Here is a 26,994-nt window from a genome sequence, read left to right as displayed (position 1 = left end):
ATTCTGACGGGTGTGAAATGGAATCTCCCTGATGGCTAAGGATGTTGAACATTTCTTTAAGTGTGTCTCGGCCATTAGAGATTGCTCTGTTGAGAATTCTCTGTTTAGAACTGCATCCCATTTTCTAATTAGATTACTTGGCTTGTTGATGTCCAGTCTCCCAGGCTATTTATATAGTTTGTATATTAGGACTCTGTAAGATGAGGAGTTGATAAAAATCTTTCACCATTCTGTGGGTTGCCATTTTGTCCTAGTGACAATGTCCTTTATTTCACAGAAGTTTTTCAGTTTCATTAGGTCCCATTTATTAATTGTTGGTTTAGTGCCTGTGCTATTAATTGTTGTTCTGTTCAGGACATTGTCTCCTATGCCAGTGAGTTCAAGATTATTCCTCACTTTTTCTTCTGTGGGGTTCAGTGTATTTGGTTTTATGTTGATGTCTTTGATCCACTTGGAATAATTGAGTTTTGTACAGGGTGATAGATATGGGTCTATTTGCCTAGCAACACTTGTTGAATATGCTTTCTTTTTTTTTTCCTGGCTTCTTTATAAAAAATCAGGTGTTCATAGGTGTGTTGATTTGTGTCTGGATCCTCAATTTGGTTCCATAGATCAATGTGTCTGTTTTTAAACCAATACCAGAAGATTCTTTAACTTGGTTTCCTTTTGTTCTCCCAAAAATCAATTATTTAGGAAGACATTCTTGAGCCATAACTCATTGTATTTCTATCATACCCTGAATAATATTTTGTCTATAATGTGTTACAGTATAATAAATATATAATATTCTCATCATTTTGCTGTCATTTACCATTTAATGGATTGTTCTAAGTGTTTTATCTTTGTAACGACTGCAATTTTCATCATATACTTTCATGTTCCAAGAAAAGAAAATCTTCATTATTTGTAAACTAGATACTAAGTGAAAAATCTTCTTTTATTTGAATGGAATTAAAAATGAATTTGCATTATAATTTGTTTACAAACCATTTTTTACCCAACTAGTAGGTTTAAAAAAAACTAGAAAGAAGGAGGATCATTAAAAATAAGTTGACACTAAGTAGCAGACTCTTACATGTGGAGCTGTATTTTAGTTTGTTTTGCTTATTTTCACTATGAATAAACAGTCTTTGAAGTCAAGAACACCAAGCTTTGTTGAAGCCCTTGTCACTTTGGTAGCACTAAGTGGAAACCTAGACATGCATACCAAATCTCACGCTATAGGGTAACAATGAGAATATTGTCAAAAACCAAGTGTCTTATCAGAACTTTATTCTTCCTAATTCTATGTACTGAAAGTTCACTGTCAAGGTTCTAGTCAGTTCAGTTCCTGGCAAGGATTTTCTGTCTGTCTTGTAAACAACTGCCTTCTTGGAGAAAGGGGAAAGCAGAGGGCAGAGTGGGAGAGAGAAATGAAAAGAGATGAGAATGAGAGAGAGAAGTGGGAGCCAGGAAGAGAACTGAGAATAAATGAGATCCATTTAAAGATGTCAGCCCTTAGCATCCTGAACCAACCAACAGCTTGTTCCTGTACCTCCTCAAAGTAATGAAGTCCTACTATTCTAGAACCATAGGCAAAATAAACTCTTAAATTGCTTTGGGTTGTGATGGCTTATCACTACAACAGAATAGTAATGAATATGATGACCTAATGTACACCAATTACACCCCCTGAGAGCTTGCTCTAAACACCACTATATTGACAGTTAAGGCTTCAGTGGAGAAAATGTTATGTGAATACAAATTTAGCTCTTGACACTATGTATTTACTGAACAGATGAAAGAGTATAACAGAATTCCTAGGGATCTTTATGTACACAAATGGCGTCTTCCTATAATTACTGTCAGGAATGTCCAGGACTCAGGTGGGTCATCTTAAATTGAAGCTTTCTAGCAATTGTCCTTACTCGTGTGTGTGTGTGTGTGTGTGTGTGTGTGTGTGTGTGTGTGTGTGTTAATGGAAAATTTCAAACTCTAAAACAAAACTTACAGCATGAATATAGAGAAAAAGTAACTAACAATCAACTACCATAATAGGGAAAAACCTTTAAAATGCCATGAATATGTTCATAAATATCAAGATTTTATCCAGAAAATGAAGTGAAATGCCTCAAGCAGAAAGAGAAATGTCAGAAAAAGAAAAATATCTTTTGAAATAAAAAGTAATATCATAAAAGAATTGTACAGAAAATAAAGTTACAGAAGTTGGTGTTTAATTCATTTCTCAGAAAACATCATAAATATAGAGTGAAAAGAAATCAGGTAAAATACATAAAGCAGTACCTTAGTCCAGGAGGTTCCACCTTGAAAAATTATCAGAAATCAAGAAACACTGACAGTGATAACAGAGAACTGATGAAAAGTTGTTATCCCACAACTTACACTATACCAGTCTGTACATCAAAGGACTCTGTTCATTGTCAGTGTAATGAATGCAACTGAGTCCATCCTTTTGTCCCATCTCAGAAAGCTGACATAGAACTATGTGAAGGAAACTTTATTGTCTTGTGTCCTTGAGAGCATAAGATAGTGGATAGTTGCTTTATAGGAACATGCTATAGTGAACTATAGATATATGTGAACTTATAGAAGATGCACTTGTTAAACTAATAATTTGATGAATTATAGTTCAAATAAAAGTGAAAATCATGTAAGTCAATATGAGAAAATAACGAAACATATGCAAAGTAAAAGAATATGCGACCTGCATAATCATTCTGAATGAGGTAACTCAGAGGACAGAGAAAAATGACACTTGTTTCCCTTCTTATATGGATGCTGTCTTTAAAACTTAGGATATATATGTTTTATTGCAGTAAAATTAGAAGTCAAGAAACTAGTAAAGGGGCATTGGGAACATATTCTAAGAGAAGGGGGATGAAACCCACTTCTGGTACCAACTTTTTATTAACTACTGTTCTATTGCTTTGATAAAACACCATGACCAAGGCAACTTATATGAACATTTAATTAGGCTTAACATTACAAAAGGTTACATTCCACAATGGTGAGGTGAAAGCATGGTGGCAGGAACAGCTCACATCTCAAGTCAAAAGCAGGAGACAGGTAGCTCATTAAAAATGACCCAAGTCTTTTGAAACCTCCAAGCCCATCCTCATTGACAGGAGTCTTCAAACAATGCCACACTTCCTAATCCTTCCCAAGTAATGTTAACAACTGGAGATGAGATATTCAAATGAGCCTATGGGGGCCATTCTCATTCAAAGGAGCACCTTACACTCCCTGGTCCCCATAGGCCCCTGGCTACTCAGGAGAGATGTCTGGCTCACTTCCTAGAGGGATGCTGGTGGTGAGAAGCAGGGGTAGCTCTCTGGCTCTCTTGATCCCAGGGCCAGATCTCTCATGCTCATATCCTCAGGCTAGCTCACAAAATCTCCTGCAATGTGCGTGGCCCACTCTCCCAGGTACTGCTGCTCAGACCAGAGGTATTTGCCTCAACCTTGGTGGTAACAGACACCTGCTGCTGCAGGGCCACAGACTCAGACTTGTCCCCTGATAGCAACATAGGCCAGGACCTCACCATGGTCCCCACTGTCATCCCAGGCTATTCACATCAGGCTGTTCTTCAATACCCTTCAGTCTCCATTTCTGCCTCTCTTCATTGTACCTACATTTGTCTACTTCTTTTCTCTTCTATTTCTACACCACTTACGTGCTCCTCTTAGAGGTGTCCAGGATCTCTGAGTGTCTGGGGTCATCTCAGGAGTGGTTTTAAGAGTGCTCTGCCCCACCATAATGCTATGCATTGTGACATAGAGCATGGTCTGCCCTGCTCAGGCACTAACTCCTATTCTGAGATGAATGGTGGTCGTCTCAGGCTTAAATATTAGGCTTTTTAATGATTTAGATGTTCATGGGTCAGAACACTGAACATAGATGTTGCTTCTTTGCCACCTAGGTGACCCAGCAGCCACATTGTAATGCCTCAGCAATTCGCTAGAGAGTGAAAGTATATATAAGTTAGATGTTACTATTACACCTTTTTATATGTTGGGTCATTTGTGTCCTGTAGAGTTTGAAAGTGAGTTAGGTCGTAGGGTTCTCATGGAACCAACCCCCTTATAAATACCTATGAAAAACTTTAATTTGTTTTCTTAATTATGAGTCAAATTTCTGTTCCAAGCATATTTTGTTTTGTTTTTTAATGGAATTTTACACTACTTTTATCTTTTTGTATCTCTACTCTAGTTGTTGAGCAAAGAAAGTCACTAGCATAGACTTTTAAATAGATTTAATTTGAGAACTTGTAATACATTATGTAGTTTTTACTAATTTATTAACTTCTTAAATTTTAATTTGCTTTACTGATATATTTAAAAACAAATTGTATGTACCACATAAAGTAATCAGTAAACTGAGCAAAAACACTCTTTAAATATTGGAATGAATTAGCACTTAAAACTTAGGGACTGGGCATAAATTTACCTATTTATTTCATTACCACATTCATTGAAAATCCACCCTGGCATTGTTATCTTGAAAGAGAATTAAGATAGATAATTACTAAACAAAGTAAACAGAGATTATGGGTAATGTCGTTCACTATGTGGCAGAAGAGAAATGCAAGATAGGTAGTGTCACATATAATAAATATTATCCAAGTGTATGAAAACACAACTAAATGTTATTCTTTTTTAAATTATGAACATATATTTTAGCAAAAAGAATGGAGTTACATTAGGTTTTGTACACAATTTTAATCACTGGGCTCAGTTGTCAAATTTACTTTGGGTGAGAAGTTCAACTAAATGATATTCTATGGTAGAAAAGTAAGGAAAACCCAATGTGAATCTAGTGCAAAAGATTAGCAAAGAAATGCTCATTTGAGCAGAATTTGAAGGTTGAGCAAAAGTAGGAGAAAAACAAGAGTGTGTAATTCTTGAGTAATTGAGTAATCTGAATAATGGTGTGGTCCTATTGGAAGCCCTTAAAAGTGGGTGTTGATGAGGGTATTCAGCAAACGAAAATAAGCACTAATAAGAGCAAGACAAAGCTTGGCATGCAACTGGATAATATGGCAGGGACAAGGCAATGTTAGCCAAGCATTTGTAGTGTATCTTCAGAATTTCACATTCTATATTCCAAAACCAAAAGACATTATAAGATTTTAAGAAAAAAAAAAGAGAATCAAGTTTCTATTAAGTTATGGTTTGGAGTCATATAATAAGAGCAAAACAAGACTGACCTTAGCAGTATTAGTTACAAGGTGATGGCCTTGGAGATGTTACTGTAGAACTGATGAGGAGGAGGCATAGAGATGGGGCAGGTCTGCTCACTCTGCATGCACCTGTTGAAGAAAACTGCAGTATGTCATAGTCCGTTTAGGGTGTAAAATCCTCCCTTAGCATAGTACATAGTAATTAGTATGGACAGCAGTCATATTTATATTTCATTACCACCCCAATTTTTCTAAAACTTTATCTGCTTCTCATTAGTAAATGGTGGTCACTAGTTGTACCATATATGATGATACCAGGGTGGTCTCGAACTCACAGAGATCCACCTGCCTGTGCCTCCCAAGTGCTGGCATTAAAGGCGTGCTCCACCACACCCTGCCTCTGCAGGTGCCTGATCTCTGATAAATAATCTTCTCTGTCCATACTTAAAGATTTGTCTTTGCTTTATATTTTGAATACTTACAGTACTGTAATAAAATAGCTCAAACTGGGAGATATCAAAGCTAAGAAGGTTATTCAAATCAAAGCATTGGAGGCTGCAAGTCTGAAGTGTTCTCACCTGGTCAGCTTCCACTGAGAACCTCCTGACAGACAACAGCATAGTATAGTGGAAGGTGTGTGAAGAAGAGATCTTACAGAGAGAGAGGGAGTGCAAAGCCAGAAATGTCAAATTCTTTTTTTTTTTTTTTTTTTTTTTTTTTGTAACAGCCAGCTCCTGGAGAAATTAATTAAATTTAATAGAAAGCATTAATCCTTCCATATATTGTTCTCAAGGACAGCATCTTGGTGGCATCCAACTCCCTACTGCATCCCTTCTTAAAGATTCCACCACCAGTTATGCTGTGATACGGGGTGCTTGACCTTCCAAAGGTGATTTGATGGGAGATAGCTCACATACAAAATCATGAGGAGAGAACCCTCCTTAAGAAAGAGTATAAAGGGGGAGGAGGTCCCCCTCAGTCACAGTCATAGGGGAGGGGAGTAAGGGGAAAATGGGAGGGAGGGAGGAATGGGAGGATACAAGGGATGGGATAACCATTGAGATGTAACAAGAATAAATTAATAAAATAAAATTAAAAAATTAAACAAAAAAGAAAGAGTATAGAGCTTCTACGTGGGGGATCCTCTTGGAGAGGTGAATCTTTCCCAAAACTTGGGGTCGTAAGTGATCACAACCATGCCTTTTACAGTCTTCCTTCCCCCCCGTAACATTTTCTACATGTTTTCTAGCCTGAAATACCTGTTTACTATGAAGTGTTTTTCCATACTCCATACTTGCTTGATTCTTTGTATTACATCTCTGTTCAAAGGATCGCTAATCATTTACTTTTTCTTAGAATATTAAATCATTCCTTTTGGTAAGCCTCATATCTTAAATCTAAGCACTGGCCGCATATGTCATATCATGTGCCCCCACACATTTCACTTTGAAATAGCCCACTTCATTTTAAGATCTATACATCAGTCTGGTAAAAGCTATTATTATCTGTCTTTCTACTGGTATGTCCTCCTAAACCATAATTCTTGTTTTATTTTCTCCATTGTCTTTTTTTGTTTCTTTGTTTTGAGTTAACATGTCACTATGTAACATAGTTTGTCTTTGCATCATCTTCCTGACCCCACTCAGAAGGGCTAAGATAAAATGAAAGCCTACCAAACATGTCCTACTAAACCATACTGTGGACTATCATTGAAAAGTGCTTAAAGCCAATCCATGTTCTCCTGTAAAAAAATCACAGGTATTTGAATATAGTGTCTTTGGTTTCCTATATCCAACCTATCCTTCCATCTTGACTTTGTAAATTTCTTTTTTTTTCTTTTTTTTTTCTTTTTTTACGTTGTAGAGTTGTTTATTAAATGAGGATGGGGAGAGAAGGAAAAGAGGGAGGGGCACCCCAGAGAGAGACAGAGACAGAAGGAGTAAGAAGAGAGAGAGTAGAATAAGAGAGAGAGAGAGCGTAAAATTTTTTCCGTCGACAAAATACAACCTGAGAATATTACACTACAATATTTCTTCAAATATTAATAAACATATATAATCACCATACTTTAATATCATTAGTTTTATGTGCAATGGCTTCCTCAATTTTCCAGTGTCAATTATCCTTACTCAAATAAATACCATTTTTTCTCTCATCTCGTCTCATCTCACCTCGTCATGTGCCAAGCCTCACGCTTATTTCTACACTGTCCTGTGACTAAATGTTATTATCTGTCTTCTCCGAATTGTTTTGTTCAGGGCCAGGGATCAAATCTTGGTCAGATTTCTATTGCCTCCAACCTTTAGGACCCACTAACCACAATGGATTCATCTTTACTAGGCACACAGGAACTGTTTGGTGGATTAATATATATGTCTGACTTTTTAAAAAAAACTTGGTTCCTTAGAAACCCTCTTTCTGTCAATTGCTATTCCTCAAACTCAGATGCTGGCCTCTTTCCAACTTACATGTTCAGTGTTCACATTCAAGCTATATGTTCTACTGTGTCAGCCACCCTGAGATCTAGTTAACAGACTTCCTAATTCATTCAATGATATCCTCGTGAAGCCTAACCAATTCTAAGGATGTTGGCCTTAAAAACCTTAGCACAAATATCAGTCCTTCATTGTTAGGGTTTCATACATTTCCAAATATTAGCTGAAAGAATAAAATTAAACATGTGGTCAATGTGTGTCTTATGAGGCAAAGAAAGCTAAATGATTATTATTTTTCTATAGAGATCTCTTATTAGTTTGGGGAAAACTCTAAGGTCCTGTGTTTTACCCTAGAGCTTCACTATGGTCTAAAAAATATTTCAACATTATTATTTTATTTAAAGAAGTAAAAATATAACAGCCACCTAGTAGTTCAAAAGTTGGACTGCAGGCTCAGGCCTCTTGGATTTAAATCTAATCTATGTTCCTTAGCATTTCTGTGTGTGTTTCCTAGTTTTAAAATAGGTAAGCATTAGATAAGTCATGTGTAATTCAAAGCTCAGCAAATGAATTAGTACACATAAAGCAATAGAACCAGACTTAGCTCTTGCCAATATCAAAAACAGTAGCCATTTGCAATAAAATTATATTTAAATTTTAATTCTATTATAGTAACTGGATACATTTTGATATATTTCATATGGGATATAGTTTGCATAAGTAGGTGACTGTGTGGTGAGACACTTATTATTCTGTTTAGTGAATTATTTTTGAGTGCAAAGGAATTTTCCAGGTTCTGGCAAATGAGCAAAATGCTGAATATAGTCAGTGATGCATTCTACTTAAAATTTTACCTGGATAAATTTAATAAACTACTCTAATCCAGATTTTTTCAAGGTGATGTCAATCAATCAATCAGTCACACTTCTGGCATTAACCTACCACCCCGGTGTGTATGCTGTCCCTGGCCATTTCTTCTCTGCGCCCTGTACGAGGTCCTGAACTCAGGTAGCCCACTGAAGCATGAACTAAAGACGAATCTGATCTCTCTAAACATTCCAGTAATAAATCTAATTACAAAAATTAACTTAGTTTTTATCCTTCACTTAGCGATAAAATATTTTGATTCAGATATTGATATATGTTTTATAAAAATAAAATTTGCATTGCCATTTTATTCAAGTACAGAGAAAACCTAACACTTCTAGAATTCTTCAGCACAGACACTGAATTGATTTCCTGTAATTCTTACGAAGCTAGTACTTAACATCTTAAAACATTTTAAAGATATTTATCAATATTCGAATTGATAATCACTTGAAGTTTCCTAAAACTATATGCTGTGGTTCTTGTACCTATGACCATAGACTATGAGATTTTTCTCTCTAGTGGAAAAGATTATGTGAAATACTCTTTAGAAGTTTTGTAAACAATATGAATGAATAAATGTCCTGCTTACATCCAAGTGGACTTGTGCTTGTGGTGGTGTGAAAACTTGAACTACTCCCCAGTTCATAGCGTGCCCATTCCCACTATGCCTGCACAGATATACACGTGCACACATTTCTATCTGATGAGATATCTTGTACTCTTAGTATATAATGTTAAATTTGAATTTACACATCTTAATTAGAAAATTTTTCTTATCAGGTTCTATGATGAAACTAAGATTTTTACATTAATTTTTACATTTTGTGCTTTTCCTAGAATATAGTTCTATTAATATAAGAATACTAAATACTATATAATGTTGCCGTATGCTGCCTGTTAATAAATTTGAAATAATTTAATGTGTAAAATATTTTAAAGCAACTCATATTTATGATTATAATTCTATTTCAGTTGGAATCCTTGGTCTTAATATGTTCTCAGAGTCTAAGGTGACTTCATCTTTTGTAATATTTCTTTTAAAAAAAAGAAACTCTTGTTTAAAGAACCTATAGCCATGTTCAAAATTCATGTAAGCAGCTTGAGGTTTAAGAGCCCCACATCAAGTATGACATCAAGCACCTGATTTGCTCATCTCACCGATAAGAAGAAAACTTAAAGAATTAAAAACAGTGACTGGGATTGGCTGGCATAGCAGAAGGAGAATAGACCCTTTATAGGTTTTCTTTTGACTATTAACTGAAATTAGGTGTGCCAAGAGGTAGGTTAGTTGAAACCCCCTACAAACTGAGCTTACGGAAACAGAAACTGATCCTTCTAACATTATGTCTTTTAATACATCACAAGAATGCATTTCCCCAAAAGTGTAAGATCTGTATCTTGAGATGCAATGAAATCTTTTTTTTTTTTTTCAAGTATATAGTAGAGAAGAAACAGCTTTCTTAAAATTCAATGCAAAATCACAATAAAGCTCTGCACATTGAAATATTTTCTCATTTTTAAGGGAATTAATGGCTCTCCACCAGTGCTTTAACATGTAAAATGAGTAAGTTACTTGTGTCCAGTACATCCAAAAAAGAGCCAGGATAAAATAAACATAAGGGGTTGGATATCTTGGAAAAAATCTGTCATGGGTTTGGGTTAATCATCTCCAGAAGAAATTCAACTTGATGCCTGAAATGTAAGACTTGTTGGAGAAAGCAGAAAGGCCCGAGGCAGTGTTGATCTGAAAGAGTGCTCTCCGTGGGTCAGATCTGCTCTGCTGGCAGAGTGCAAACCCAGTTCACAACCACAGCCTCTGAAAAGTTGTAAAAGACTGCAGGGGCCTTCCAGTGCACACACTCCAGCTTTGGTTACATACTTTTAATGGTCTGGTTTCTTATGATAAAATAAAACTTAAAAATAAAATCTGTGCTTAATTTTCCAACCTTCTGTCTATCAGTGATAGGGCTGCTGGTCTCCAATTTAGTGGAGTAAAGCATCCTTGCTGATTTTTAATTTCGGCAATGGTAGGTAGATGGATATGTAAATATATCACACCTTTATTTCAGGCAGTCTTCAGGTTCCTAAGTCCTATCCATAGGCTTTTGGATGTTTAGGAATGAATGGTTCACTCACCACTTGGGGTTGGTTGTCTTACTTCCCTGGCCATATGGTTTTTAAAACTTCCTCAAGCTGTGAGATTTATTGTAAAAGAAAAAAAAAAAAAAAAAAAAAAAAACCACACATTTGAGTACTGACTTTTAAAAATTACCATTTTTATTATCAATAATGATTTGAATTTCAGGGAAATTGACTATATGGAGTATTTTAAAATATTTATTCTTCATTTCCCTATTTTCTTTTTTTTCCCCTTTTTAATCATCAGAGATAAATTATAGTTACTTGAAATAGTATCAAGCAGATATAAGAAGAGAAGAGAACTTATCATGTGCATGACCTTAACCATTTGAGTGCAGAAACAATCATATGATTTTATCTTGTGTGATAATAAAGTGTGCTGCTAAATTACCACCGTTTGAAAGGTACTTAGAAGAAAAATAACATAAAAATAATTTAGTTCCTTTTGTTTGTTACACTTCAATTATATTGCTTGAATCTACCAAGAGAGTTTAATTTAAGTATTGTTAATTAAAATATTCATGCGGGTTCCAAAGTTCATTGCTTTTGTAGACATATGAGGCTTTTGCTGACAGTGTTATATTTTGCTAATACAAAATTTTTCTTAATTTTCAGTAATCACATAGGTGTAGGGTGACTATTCCTAGTAAAAAATTTCCAACTTTTTCCATGTAGAAGTCAATCATTTGAATGAATAGAGTTCAATTAGGACTGTTTGAAATGCTGAAGCATTTCAAATCCCTTTTCATTTGACCACTGGGTGACCTGATAACTATTTCCTGTCCCTCGATAAGGTTGTGACCCAAGTCTAAGAGTGCGAAACCCAGATAATTTTAGAAACAAATCAAACGCCATAGAATTAGAGAAGGGGGGTTCACTAGATTCTTTCAAAAGGAAAGAAATTCTTTCTTAAATACAGAGGTATAAAAATATAGTGTGCTACCTCTTTGCATGACCACATTTAAGCTGTCAAGGTACTATTCCTTTTATTCATGCATGATGATTAAAGATCAGCAGGTATTTCTAAAACAAAACTTGCAGTACAATTCCTCATTTCCCTTCTACTAAATTAATTCAGACTATAAATTTTAAAATGTCCTCTATGTAACAATACTGCTATTATAAAAATTCACTAGTATTCTCACAAACAAGTTATGTTAAAAGAAGCTGAGTTTTATATAGATATAGATACCAGCATGTATGTAGTCTTATTTCTCTCTTAGCATTTACATGTATGGAAAGACAGAAGGACAACAAAGAGAAAGGCTTGTCGCTGTCACACAGCAGGCAGGGATGTCTCTAACCACCTTCCGAGCTGTTAAAGTAGCTTGGACAATTGAATTAAGGACAGGAAGACTTTTACAAGTGCATTTTGCTGATCTGAAAATGTAATTGACTACAGTTTGCTTTGATATATTTTTTTTACTTTCCCTCACTTGAATTTGAAATATAATGTTATAAAATGTTAATTGTTTTAATGAGGTCAAGAAGTGTTTCCTTAAAATAACAGTTTCATGTTTAACATAGGGTTGATATTTTTCCTCCTTGTGGAGCTAATGAAGTCATAGATTAAAAATATAGTAGAACTAAAATTTTAAAGTATGATATGAAAAAAATATGTATATTGAGAAAAGTAACTGAAATTGACATTTACCCCAAGATGTGTAAGCTGAAATGTACACTTTTGACAAGGATGACATATTTATCACACAACAAATTCTCAGTTTTTCTCTATCACTTTCTAAAGAATGCTTTCAAAAATGACAACTACTCACTATAAAGATGATTTGTATGTTTTGGAGTGTCACACAGCACAGCACTCCCAAGGTTCACATTTTGATGATACATTAACTGAAAAGTAGTGAAAAATGAAGCATTTCTCTTTACTCAACTGAATGGTGATAAATTGCTAGTGTGTTTAGGAAATCATAATTTGGATTATGGTCAGCTTCTTTTGGAATTCATTTGCATGGAATTGTATATACCTATTTTCAGTATAAATGTTAAACTGAAGGGCATTTAAAAGCAAGATACAAGGGATGGGCTAACAATTTAAATGTAATATGAATAAATTAATAAAATATATTAAAAAAACTGTCAAATACAAATAGCCAAAACACTAAGAATGTAACATTTATATAATTCTTGATTGTGTAATGGCTCTTCTTGCTATAGGTAGTTTATTGTACATATGTGTAATAATATAAATATATATGTAAAAAATATGATTAATTTTTAAAACATAACATTTAAAATACATAAATAAATAAATCTTTTTAAAAAAACAAGATGGAAATCATTACCAAATATAGTTAGTCATGAAATGACAGGTTTTTTTAAATTTTTTTTATTAATTTATTCTTGTTACATCTCAATGTTTATCCCATCCCTTGGAAATGACTTAGTTTTTAAATGAGTGAAATCTGCTAGAAAAAAAAGTCTTTCTCAAGCATTGTTTGTGGAAACTATGTATAAATATAAGAATATACATTCAAAATAATAAACAAAACTTTAGATGTTAAATGTAAATCCATAATCAGAATTGTAGCACAATGTGGGTACTTTAAATATTTGCTACTAAATTAACATGTTAACTAGGGATTCAAGAAAACAATAGGCTTTATTATTAGAAAATATTTTGAACTCATAAAATTTAAAAATTTTTAGGAGATTATAAAATATTATGCAATAAAACTCATAATTTTAAAGGAAAGTATTTTGCTTATGTTGTGTTCTTGTTTCTTAATTTAAATAGTATTTTGACTAGTTTATAAATATCTTTTCTACATACTAAATACAATTTATAAGTTTTATACTTTTTTTTCCAAAATGTAATTTTTGAATTTTGGTTGCTTACCAGTGTAATAGCACATGAATTTTGAACTATTTAAATTGGGCATGCAATTATTTTATTATTTTAAGTATAATGTAATTAAGTATAATGTACTAAATTATTGGGTTTAAGTTATTTATATTGTCACTGTGACAGAATTTTAAAAACATTTCCAAACAAATAACATTGACAAATTAAGTGATAGATGCATAGATTGAAATGAAGTGTTTTGCTTGGATACTGGAATGCTAGTTAAACAACAGAGATTCTTGATGCATCTATTTGATCAAAACAAAGTTTCAGTTGTAAGATAAAAAACTATAAGGGATTAAGACTAGAAAGTAAATCCTAAGTACCAGGAAAAAGAACTCAGATGTAACCTATAGATGACCTGGACCTGTTTGTTCAGATGACAATTCTAAAACTATACAGGGAATAGTCCCGTTAACACAATTACTTGCTGCAAGCCTTGACCTCAGTGACTGTCATGAGCCCGCTCTGAATTGGCCCATTCTGTGATATGGTGACATTGCTTCTGTTGCCTCGATTGTGACCTCTGATTGCACGGTACCCTTGAGAGTTCCCCATAACAAGCGTAACTCCTAGTTCCTAGCCAGGAAGGCTGCTCAGCCTGCCTAGATTTGTGTAAATTGCATATGCTACCTCTCTGCATGGTATATCTTGGTTAGTTTGTATACATCTGTCTAGGGACATTCATAGCAACAGTTACTGTCAGTGAATTGTACAGTGGTTGTTTTTCCTAACAAGTCTCTACTATTGATTCTTTCTTAGAGAAAAATACTCATTTAGTTTCCAAGAGGTTTGGTGGCTTTAGAATATTTAAATTTTTATGTTTTTAACAATTTCTTACCTATATGCTTTGTCTGACTCAAAGAAATCTGTCCATTGCCCATTTCCTTAATCAGATCATGTCTAGTTCAATGAACAGAGTTGGTGCCGAGAGGCAGAATGGTATCAGTTTATGAGAATGACTAGATACAGCAAATAAAGAGCTGCCTTCCAGCCTCCTCACTGTCACCATAGGCAAATAACTCCACCTTTGCTTCTAATTTATCCCTAAAAATGTGTTTGCTATTTAGAATTTGATTTTTTGTCTGTTTAGGTTTTCTGTTGTTTGTTGTTTGTTGTTTTTTGTTTTTAGAGACAGGTTTTCCCTGTGTAGCCTTGGCTGTCCTAGACTTGCTTTGTAGAACAGGCTGGCCTTGAACTCACAGAATTTGTTTTAGCATTAAGTGAAATGATTACAATGTTGGTAACATGTTACAGCTTGCCACAATAAGTTTGTTTTGTTGGTGTTGTTGTAACTTAGTTTTTATTTTGAGGCTTCCGTACATGAGTACTTCCTTTAAATCTTTTGTACTTCTTCCTTCCCTATCCATCTCCTCGGTTCTTCTTCTTCCTCTCAAATTCATGACCTCCTCTTCTTTAGGTATAATTCACACACACACACACACACAGTCAACTAAGTCCATTTATTGTTACTCATATATGTATGCATTTAGGGATGACCACTTGGTATTAGACAACCTATTAGGAAGCTCAACCTGAGGAAGAGTTATTATTCCTTTCTCCACAACCATCAATTACCTATAGCTTTTATCTAATTGTTAGGTTTCCATGGGAGTTTCCTTCCTGCCATATATAGAAAACAGTATTTCCTGGTCCTCCAGATTTTATCATCTTTCTTTCCTATTTCGTACAATGTTCCCTGAGCCTTAGGTGTAACACCTATGTTGTAGATATATTAATTGCTGCTGGACATACCACAGTCATTTATTCTATTTTGACCAGTTGCTGCTTTCTTCAAAGGTGTCTGTCTGGTAAAAAAAGAATCTTCTTTAATGACATATGAGTGCTACATTTACTTATGTGTATAAGGATATGTTTTAGAAATGAAGTTGGAAATTATATTGGTTTAGGAAAGTGACAGTAGTGCGTTCTTCTCTACGGTCTATGAGCTTACCGGGGTAGTTAACTAGGTTTACAGTGACTGCCATGAATTCCTCCTACTGAAAGGACAAAAGACCCAATCTGATGACTGTTGGCTGCCTCCAAGACGTAAGGGGCCACTGTTGCCCCATCGGGACTTCTTAACCTGCTGGTCACTATAGTAGTTCATAAATTTTGCAGTTGGGTAGAACTACTGGTTGCATTTCTCTCTTGGCAGTTGATTGACGTCTTTGGATTCTATTGAGTTATCCTCCAATCACGAAGGGTTTCTTCGGTCTTGTGGTCAGAAGATGCATCCACCACATTTTATTATTTTTGTGAATGTTTATTTTGTTTCATCCTACATGCATCCCAAGAAGGAAAAAGTATCTGTAATGAACATATCACTGGATATTAAATATTCTCAAATTCCTTTAATGCTAGCTTGGATAAAGGTTGTTCCATACTAAACAACCTGAAAAGAGCAATGCATATAATTTTATTTACAGTTTAACTGAAAATATGATAGGATCATTTTGAATCATCAGTTTTTAGTTATTAGTTTAATGTGTTTTGATGCAGTTTGGTTATGTGAAGACAAAATATAAGTGGGCATTTGATTGGGAACTTAGCAAATAGTTCCATGTTAAGATTTAGCCATTTTATACCTGGTCAATGGTTTTTGAAGTTTATGTTTTAGCAGAAGGTTCTTTTCCTCACACACAAAAATATTTTCAGAAAATCCAGGTCGTATAAAGCAACATTGCTCTAGGGCAGTGGTTCTCAATCTGTTGGGACCCCTTTGAGAGTCAAAAGACCCTATTTAGGGGTTGCCTAAGGCCATGGAAAAGCAGAGGTATTTTCATTATGATTCATAACTATAGAAATATTACAATTATGAAGCATCAATGAAAACAAGTTTGTGGTTAAGAGTGATCACAACCTGAGGAACTGTATTAGAGGGTTACAACATTAGAAAGGTTAAGAACCACTGGTCTAGGAGGTAGATCTGACCACTAAGCTGCTTTCTGTAATTACTGGGCTCCATTTGCAAAACTTCCTGTCCCAACTAACAGTGTAATTTGAGAAAAAAAAGCCTCTTTTTTATATTCTTTTATTCATTACTCTTAGAACTTAACAGTTTTTCTGAATTTTTTTTGTGTGTAACATGTGTTAAGTAATTTTTTCCCATGTTCTGCTTAAAGTTCAGGATTCCACAGTGTCTCAACTAGGGCTTTGTTACATAGAAAGTTCCTGACAAATAGTAAGAGCTCTATAAAAGTTGAAGCAGCTCATATGAAATTCACTGAAATTATAATGATCAATATTCAAGGATTACAATTTTTATTCTGGTAAATTTGATTTAACGATTATAGGTTTGGATAACTATCCATTATTCAAATCTGTTGCAATAATGGCATGCTAAAGAAAATATTTGTGTGGGAGCCGTTGGGGTAGGCCCGGGGGTTCCAGAGAAGGTGGAGGTGGTGAAGGGACAGCAATTTGACTTGGGCCCATGCTACACACAGCTGCAGTACATTGGTGAGTGCGTGTACAGCATGGTCAGCTCTAATTTCCACCACGTGTGCAAGACAAGAGTACCTGTTAAGGAGATCAGCCACTTCGAGCGCCAAACCTACTGCCAGTGCACACTGAGAGAAATCCAGATCTTGTTACGATTCTGTCATGAGAATGTCATGGGCATCCAAGAATGTCATAGGCATCTGAGACATTCTCAGAGTACCCACCCTGGAAACCATGCTGGATGTTTACATTGTTCAGGACCTCATAGAGACTGACCTGTACAAGCTGCTTAAGAGCCAGCAACTAAGCAGTGACGACATCTGCTAATTCCTCTCCCAGATCCTGGCGGGCTTCAAGTACAAACACTCAGCCAGTGTGCTCCACCAGGACCCGAAGCCCTCCAGTCTGCGCATCAACACCATCTGCGACCTTATGATATGAGATTAGGGCGTGGCTCGGATTTTTGACCCTGAGCATGACCACACTGGCTTTCTGACCAAGTATATGGCCACATGCTGGTTCCGAGCCCGAGATCATGCTGAACTCCAAATGCATTGGCATCGGGTTTGTGGGCTGCTTTCTCACTGAGATGCTCTCCTACCTGCACATGCTCCCCGGCAAGCACTACCTGGGCCAGCTCAGCCACACAGTGGGTATTGTGGGTTGCCCGTCCCAGGAGGACCTTAACTGTATCATCAACACGAAGGCTCGGAACTACCTTACAGTCTCATCCCACTGAAACCAAGGTGGCTTTGGCCAACCTTTTTCCCATATCTGACTCTAAAGAACTTGACCCGCTGAACCGGATGTTAACCTTCAACCGCAACAAGTACATCAGAGTAGAGGAATCACTGGCTCACCCCTACCTGGAACAGTACTGTGACCTGACAGATGGACCAGTGGCCGAGGAGCCCTTCACCTTTGAGATGGAGCTGGATAATTCCGCTGCCCACCCCCACCCAGCCCCGCCCCCACCCCCTGCCCAGGAGCAGCTGAAGGAGCTGATCTTCAAGAGACAGCCTGCTTCTAGCCAGGGGCACAAGAGGCCCTCTAACATGAACAGACCTCCCTGTTGCCAGGGACCTGGTCCTGCTCCTACCTGCTCCTTCTGTACAGATTGTCAGAAAACGAAACTTTGCTCAACCCAGACCCCGGCAGCCCAGGCTGGACCAAAGGTGGGCCTTGCCACCTTCTCTCACTTTTCTGGGGTCTCCTGCTTTAGGCAGGCTTCTCCCATTACAATCTCCAGCCCCACTCTCTGAGGTCTGAGTGGTGAGGTGGCCCCAGAGCTGATCTCTGCTGCTCTGCCTTTATCTACTCCTGCTAGCCCTAGTTCTGGTTGACCATTCTAGAATGGCAGGGCTCTGACTGCCCGGTGACCTATACTACGGAGGGGTGGAGGACATTGAGTAGGGACGCAGGCTAAGCTCTGCCCTGCTTAGCTTGTTGAAACTCCACCCCATTTCCCTGAAGGAACATTCTTAGGTCTCAAGGGTTAATTTCCCTGAGAAGCCAGGCCCAGGCCAAACCCTTCCCCCTCTCAAAGCTGTCACATGTAAAGTCCTTGCTGTTTCTGTGTGTGGGCAATTCGAAATGGAGACCCAGTGCCCATCCCCACTTCCCCATGTCTGTATCTAATATATAAATAAATATAAATAGGAGAAAAAAAGAAAATTGTATTTAAGCACTGATTATGATATAAGCTTTCCGCCAAACCCTATTCTCTTCTTCTTCTTCTTTTTTTTTTTTTTTTTTTTTTTTTTTTTTTTTTTTTTTTTTTTGTAATTGTACCTGTTTAGGAGCATTATATAGTGGTATTTATAGAGCAGAAAGACTTTTAAGATTGGCTTATTTCATTACTGATGTGTATTGGTTTGTATAAATATTGATTTATAACTGACTTTATAGCTCCCTTTTATAATAGGAAGTCACTTTGTACCTTCATGTAACCTGGAATGTAGCATGAGGAGTTGGCTTCAGACACATAAGTCTGCTGAGTTCTAGTATTATAAATGAACACCACTATAACTCACATCCCAAGTTTCCATGGTGGTGGGAGTGGTTTTGTCTGTTTAGTTTATTTCCCTTTAGTACTCATTAGTAGTCTACTTTTGGATGTACTTAATTTTATCCACCCACCCACTGAAGTTTTAGCAATTATGAGTAAAACTGCAGTGTGCATTATGTGTCCATAAGTTTGTAAATCATTTGGAGGTAAAATCCAAAACATGATCACGGGGCTGTATGCTTAAAGCATGCTTAATTTCTAATAAGGCGCCAGGCAGTTTTTCAAAGTGGCTGTCCAGTTTTCATTTTCAGGAACAATGCATGAATTCCCTGTTGGTCCGCATCTTCTCCATCCTTTAATGTTTTGTTGATGTGGATTTTTCACTTTCTGGTAGGGACGTAGTGGTGCCGCATTATTGGTCAGATTCCTTACTGATATGAGATATTGAACATCTTTATCTATACTGATTTGCATATGCTGATAAGCATCTAGGTCTTTTGCCTGTCTTTTTACAAGGTGATTCATTTCCTTGAGTTTTAACAATTCTTTATGTTCTTTGAATGACAATTATTTGTTATATGTGTCTTTTGCAAACATTTTCTTCTATTCTATAATTTGTCTCGTTTGCTTGCATTGTCTTCCACACAGCAGAAGTCTTTAAAAAAAAAAAAAAAAAAAGGAAGGAAACAAGAACCAGAATACTAGTTATTTTCCTTAAGAATTATGTACTTGTTTCTGTTTTATTTATTTATTCAATTTACATCCTGATTGCAGTCTCCCTCCTCTCCTCCCAAGTCTACCCTCCCACACCTATGCCCCCTCCTCCCGTTCTTCCCTTTTCTTCTCCTCCAAGGAGGGGATGGTCCCACATGGGTACCAGCTCACCCTGACACATTAAGTCACTGCTGCAAAACTAGGCCCACCCTCTCCCACTGAGACCAGACAAGGCAGGCCAGTTAGGAGAGTGGGATTCAAAGACAGGCCTCAGAGTCAGAGAGGGTTCCCTGCTCCAGTTGGGAGACCCACATGAAGACCAAGCTATACATTTGCTACTTATGCGCAGGGGGTCTAGGTCCAGCCCATGGATGCTCTTTGGTTGGTGGTTCAGTCTCTGTAATCCCATGTTAGTTGATTTGGTAGATCTTCTTGTGGAATCCTTGACCCCCTCCTGCTCCCTCAACCAATCCCCCTGCTTTTCCATAGGACTCCCTGAGCTCTGCCTAATGCTTGGCTGTGGGTCTCTGCATCTGTTTCCATCAGCTGCTGGGTGAGGCCGCTCAGAGGAGTTATGCTAGGCTCCTGTCTATAAGCATAGCAGAGGTACATTAATAATATTAGGGATTAGTTCTCTCCCATGGGACGGTCTCAAGCAGGGCCAGCCTTTGGTTGGCCATTCCCTCAATCTTTGCCCCATCTTTGTCCCTGCATATCTTGTAGGCAGGACAAATTTGGGGTCACAGGATTTGTGGGTGGGTTGGTGTCCTCATCCATCCAGTGGAAGTCCTGCCTGGCTGTAGGTGTTCACCACTTCAGGCTCCATATCTCCAGCTGCGAGGAGGCTCAGCATAGGCCCCTTACATTTCCTGGAGCCTATCTGTCTCCTTATATGCCTAAAACTCACTACCAACCCCATGGCTACCTAAATATGCTAACATTTTACCTCTTAGAACTTTTACAGTTTCCTTTCATATGTAAGTATGTTGTTATTTGTGTAAATTGTTATGAAATTTCATAGTATGCATCTAGATTCATACTCTTTCTCAATATTCTGGAAATTTCTTGCTTGTTCTCTATTTTATATGTGGTTGTTTAATAGTTGGGGTTGTTTGCTTAAGAGAGGAATATGATTTTTTGACAAAGATAAGAAAAACTATACTCACATATATGTTTCCAGATTGTTTTGCATATATTGATTATGATGTTACTTATTTTTATTTTTCTTGAGACAAGGCCTTTGTGTATCTTTGAATAGTCTCAGACACATAGAGACTACCCTGCTTCTGCCTCTCAAGTGCTGTGATCAAAACATATGCCACCACAAGCAGCTGCTCTTATTTTATTTTATGTAAAATTATGTATTTTCATGCACATCATATATTGACATGTATACAAATGTTAAACCTAAATCCAGCTTATTATTACAATGTCTTGATTATCATATCTTCACAATATACCTTTGCAGTGAATGGTATTGAATGTCAAAACAAATACATTTTGAAAACTAAATTTGGAGAAATTATCAAAACTCAGAGATGACAAGATAGAATAACTCTATACTAATCCCCCATTTATGAGGTGATATGTCTCAAGTCTCAGGGGAGGCCTAAATATCCATATCCTTACTAACACAGAGAGAAACACATTTAATTTATATGTTAGACACAGTGAGATCCAGGAGGCTGTATGGGAACGCTTTCTGAATGATAGAAGTTCACTTGTACATATATCTATTAATAACTATAAATAACATTAACAAAACAAACTTGAACATCTAATGAAACAGCCACATGAGTGAAAGTAAAAATAAAAGCCAAAATTACTACCAGGCTTGACCATTTATAGCAAATAGATTTACAGAAATATCAGAGAATGAAATTCCATTATATTGAAAATGTAATGGAGCAATAAAACTCTAGTGAAATTATACTTTTTGAAAAAAAACAGAGAAATGATTCTAAAAATGAAATAGGACAGGCAAATTAACAAGTTAAGGGAAGTTAGATTAACACACACACACACACACACACACACACACAGAGAGAGAGAGAGAACTTGTTCAACTGACATACATAGTTACAAAGGTACACACTGTATTCAGATTTTTATATAAATGATGTAAATTTGCTGTTTCCTCAGGACTTATGTTACACAAAATACTAGCGTTTTCCTGTCAAGATGATTCTTCCTTTCTTTTAACACTGTATATTAAAAAATAAGAAAAATTTAAAAAATAAGTGGGAAAAACACTTACTGATAATTAAACAAAAACTTAGATTTACTTTTTTAAAATGTATTCACAATCTTTCTTGAATTCCATTGAGAGCAATGACCTGTGAGTTTAACAATTCTATGGACCTGAGTCCATGGGGTCAGCAGCAGGGCCCTTACTTGCCACACAAAATCAAATATCTTAAAAAATGTCTCTAGTAAACACCAAGATCTAACAAATTTTTATATAGCTTGTATTCTTAATATTCTGAAGTAAGTGCCACAGGAGAAAAAAAGCATAGAATACTATTTGTTTAGAAAACAAATATTATTTTACAGATAATTATATCTTGATAATAGCCTTAAGAGAAAAACATCTTTTTAATGAAATGCTAATTTTATTACTTAGTAAAAGACACAGTTCAACTTTGGTCTCCATGACTTAAAAGCCCATATATGGTAGTTGCACTTCACTAAAAATCTATATTGTTCCACAAAATTCCCTTAGATTGTTTGTGAATATAGAAGCAAATGAGATTTTGCTATGTTACTTATATACCAGCTGCAAAAAATAACACAGAATTATGTTTTCTCTTGTGAATAACATTTGGAAAATAAGGAAAAATTTTAAAAATACGATTTTCCGGTATTTAGTCTCAGAGGAATTTGTAAGTTTCTTCCAACTTTACTCTGATATTAAATTATGAGAATGGCAGGGGCAGTAAATGTTCTAGCCATAGGGAATTATGTATGAGCTGGTCATAACCCAAGTAGCCCATCATGCTGCACAGAGTCTATGGAAATTGCCTTCTGAGGAACAGCTTTTTGTAAAACTATTAAAAACCAGGATATATCGAGCTGATGGCAGGACTGATTTCCTTTTGATAAGATGGAAGCCTTTCTTTCCCTTTTAAATTTATAGTAAAATTTATAGTAAGTATAGTAAGTTTCAGTATACATTGTATTTTTATTTATCTATTAAGAAAACAGCTTTATGAGTTACAACACGAACCCACCTTGTGTATTTTCCTTATCTTTTTCACCTCATCTCTACTGAAATTGAGGGACAAACTGACCCCAAAAATTTACTGATGTTCATTCTTATTTTTTTATGGATAAAATCCTTTGTTTCCAACTTAATCCAACTTCGAATTTCCAAGGCTGTCTCCTGGGAAAACAAGGAGAAACAACAAGGGAAAGACCAATTTAGGAATCTTATATCTTTTTATTTATTTATGAGTATACGTATCTCTGTATGTTGTGCATCATATGTCTCCCTCCACCACTTTTCATCACTTCCTTCAAGGCAGGGCCTCTCTGAATCTGGAACCCGTGTTTTGTAGAACATAGCAAGCCCCAGAAATCCTTGTGTCTCTGCCTTCTCCAAACCTGGGCTTCTAGGTTAGTGTGGGACACCCGATTACTCTGTGGTGCTTTGATCTAAAGTTCAGTCTTCATGATTGCACAGAAAGCAATCTAAATTAATTAACCATTTATCTTTTCTGTGTCAAATTTTGTTTCCATTTTTTTTTTTTATGAATTCATTTTATGTGCTTCTTTGGCAACAGTGAGTATTTAATTACCACTCCTCGGCATATACTAGTTTTATAAACATGAATTTACAGTATTTTATGACTGCAACAATTTTAATTTATCTGACTATGTCAATGGTATACATGTATGCAAGTTATGAACTAGTACATGCTTCTTCCAGGAACATTGGCATTTTCTAAAGCACAGAGAAACTCTTGAAACTAGACAAAACTTGGTTCAGTAAATGGACTTGCTTTTTTTTTTTTTTTTATACATTCAGAAAAAAAATACAACAGTAATCTTTTTTAGTCTTTCATAATTTATAAAATATTTTTAAAATGTTATTTTTCTTGTTTTAATTAATTAATTACTTCACTTTACATCTGAATTATTAAAATTTACAGCTGGATATTCCCTTACATTCCCTAAGAAAAAGGAAAATTAGTGCTGTTAGGTGCCAAACACCTTTATCCCAACTCTCAAGGGGCAGAGGAGGAATGCTTTCTGAGTTCCAGGGTAGCCTGGTCTCCATACTATGTTTCAGATTGTCTGGGGCTGTGTAATGGAATGGTGTCTCAATGCAGTAAAATAAAACAATGAAAAATTGGCTAACTATTACATTTCATTAAGTCTAATATGTGCATTGTGATTCTAGGATTAAAAATTAGATGGATAGGTACAACTAATCTACACTAGTATACAGAGAAGAAGAAGATGAAGAAGAAGAGGAAGTCGGTACAATTTGAAGGCACAAAAGGACATGGTGAGGGCATGATGAGTGGAACCAGAAAATATTGGATGAATTCCTGTGTATCAGTTATTTTAGTCAGCTTTCCATCACTTTGACAAAATACTTGAGCATATCAGCTTAAAGAGGAAAATGAGACTCACACTCTCATGGTTCCTGGAGCCTGTTTATGGGGCCTGGTGAAAGTCAATATTACTGGTGTGGGTGTGAATGAGACATGAATTTTTCTAAAAGCAGAAAAGTTAAGAAGAGTTCTTGATTCAATACTGCATCAGGGCCACACCCCTAATGATTTAACGTCCTTTAACTACTACCTTTGAAGGATGCTAACAGCACCCACAGTATTGGGAACTGGGAAAGAATCTTTCAACAGCTGAAAATTCAGAGACATTGTGGACAATAACAGCAGTTTCTTAGGAGACCCAACCTACTTGCAAATGATTCACTCAGGGTTAGGCTAAGTAATATAAAACACTGGGAAATTATTTTTGTTGTTACAAATTTTAAATACCAGAAACATTAAAGAAATCAGGTAGAATAGACTTTAGTTGAGGAAAAGATAGGATTAGTCAGAACATACAGCGCCGACATTGAAAGCTACTCATATCATTTGGGGGAGAGTATGTATATTTTAGAAGTTGTACCAAAGTAGAAGGGGTGTGCCTTGGATGGGCCCTGGATCTTTCTCAGTTTCTGCTTCTGCTTCTCAGTGAAACAGAACCAAACCTGTAAATGCACGTACAGTTATGAATTTTGTCCAAGCATGTGGGCATATGATTAGACTCAACTTTTAAAGTCAAAACTTTTTCTGTCTTTAATTATTTATGTCAGAAACTTTGTCAGGGCAATGAGAAAAGTTAAGTAGTATGGAAATATTATGAGAGTGGGGTCATTGTCATGACTGATATGATTGTGTGCTCCTTAAATGTTAGGAACTAATTTGTGATAGGGATATAAAAGCTTTTGGAAACACAGGGAATAAAACTCAAGAATTCTGTAAGCTCTGATGAATCTGTAATTCTGCTAACAGTCCTGGACACCAGAATGCAAAGAAGAATTCAAACAGCAAACACTGGGGCTATGAGACTATATACGAGAATAAATACATTGTTTAGAAATTCTCTAAAAGCCATTCATGATTTTATATCACAAACTTGTCTGCATATTGTTTATATCTTATGACGTTGGGGAAGAATTAATTTTAAGTGATAAGCTAGCTTATCAGAGGAAATTTTACTCTATAGGCCTATGGTAATGTGACTTGAGGGCCAATTCATTAAAGATAACTTATTCTCCTTCTCCCAGTAGCCATCAAATGCCAATGGACCCTCAGTTAATGGTGTGATTTCATTTCTACCTTACTTCCTCTGTGCTGGAATTTTTCTGGGTTGAATTTGCACAAGTTTTTTACATGTTGTCATAGTCACTGTATACTCATTTGTAAAACTGCCCTAATGTGTCTGAGAAACACAGTTTTCTTGATATTGGCCAACACTCCAGCTGTTACAAACTTTCTACCCCTATTTTTAAATTTTCTCTGAGCTTTATGAGATGATGATGATGGTGGTGGTAGTGGTGTTGGTGGTTGTGGTGGTGGTGGTGGGGGTGGTGTGTTTGTGTGTGTGTCCAGTTTAGGCAGAAAATTCTACTGACCCTTATTGTTGACCAGTTGAGGGTCTCTATATTAGCTACCATCAAGTACAAGAAGAGATGTTGTGAGCTATGCTTATAGCAAAGGGTTCTTAGGAGACTATTTTCCTGTTAACTCCATGTATGGGTTTCATCTCATGGAGTGGACATTGGGACCAACCTGATGACTATGAATGTGGAGCATTTCTTTAACTGCTTCTCAGCCAAATCAGGAATTATGTCTAGGACTGCACCCCATGTTTTAATTGAATTGTTTGGTTTCTTGGTGTTTAGTGCTTTGTGTTCTTTATATATTTTGGATATTAGTCAGATATATGATTGGTGAATATCTTTTCCCAATTTGTAGGCTACCGTTTTGTTCTACTGACAGTGTCCTTCAGTTTCAAGAGGTCCCATTTATTAGTTGTTGATCTTAGAGCCTTAGCTGTTAGTGTTCTATTCAGGAAGTTGTCTCTTGTGCCAGTGAGTTCAAGGTTCTTCCTCATTTTCCCTTATAATAGAGTTCGTGTTTCTGGTTTTATGTTGAGGTCTTTGATATGCTTGGGCTTGAATTTTGTGCAGGGTGGTAAATATTGACCTATTTGCATTTTTTCTACATGTAGACATCCAGTTAGACTAGCACCATTTGTTGAAGATGCTCTTTTTCCCATTGTATGGTTTGGCTCCTTTGTCAAAAATCAAGCATCCATAGGTGTGTGGGCTTATTTCTGGTTCTTCAATTTGATACCATTGATCAACTAGTCTATTTCTAAGCCAGTACCATGCAGATTTTTAAAATATAGCTCTGTAGTATAGTTTGAATTCAGAGTTGGAAATACCTCCAGAATTTCTCTTGTTGTATATGATTTGATATCTTCTTCAATTTCTTTCTTCAGAGACTTGAAGTTCTTGCCATACAGGTCTTTGGCTTGCTGGATTAGAGTTATACAAAGATACTCTATATTATTTCTGGCCATTGGGAGGAGTGTGGTTGCCATGATTTCTTTCTCAGCCTGTTTGTCATTTGTGTACAGGAGGGCTACTGATTTTTTTTTAATTAATCTTGTATCTAGCCATTTTGCTGAAGGTATTTATCAGTTGTAGGAGTTCTCTGATGAAATTTTGGGGTCACTTTTGAATATTATCGTATCATCTGTGAATGATACTTTGACTTCTTCCTTTCTAATTTATATTCCCTTGAATTTCTCTAGTTGTCCT

At 36.1% G+C, this 26,994-nt stretch overlaps 1 protein-coding gene and 2 pseudogenes across 1 annotated transcript in view; 2 read left to right on the top strand and 1 right to left on the bottom strand.

Annotated features, from left to right (window-relative positions):
• Lrriq1 (leucine rich repeats and IQ motif containing 1) overlaps positions 1–26,994 on the top strand; it is a 152,734-nt gene that overhangs the window by 101,248 nt on the left and 24,492 nt on the right. The gene's annotated exons all lie outside the window — the stretch shown is intronic.
• On the bottom strand, positions 3,844–3,954 carry LOC127183843 (uncharacterized; annotated as a pseudogene).
• On the top strand, positions 14,386–18,192 carry LOC127212615 (mitogen-activated protein kinase 3-like; annotated as a pseudogene).

This window comes from Acomys russatus, chromosome 31 (assembly GCF_903995435.1).
Source record: "Acomys russatus chromosome 31, mAcoRus1.1, whole genome shotgun sequence".
Taxonomy (NCBI): domain Eukaryota; kingdom Metazoa; phylum Chordata; class Mammalia; order Rodentia; family Muridae; genus Acomys; species Acomys russatus.
The sequence above is the reverse complement of the archived record's forward strand: the minus strand, read 5'-3'. Positions and strand labels throughout refer to the sequence as shown.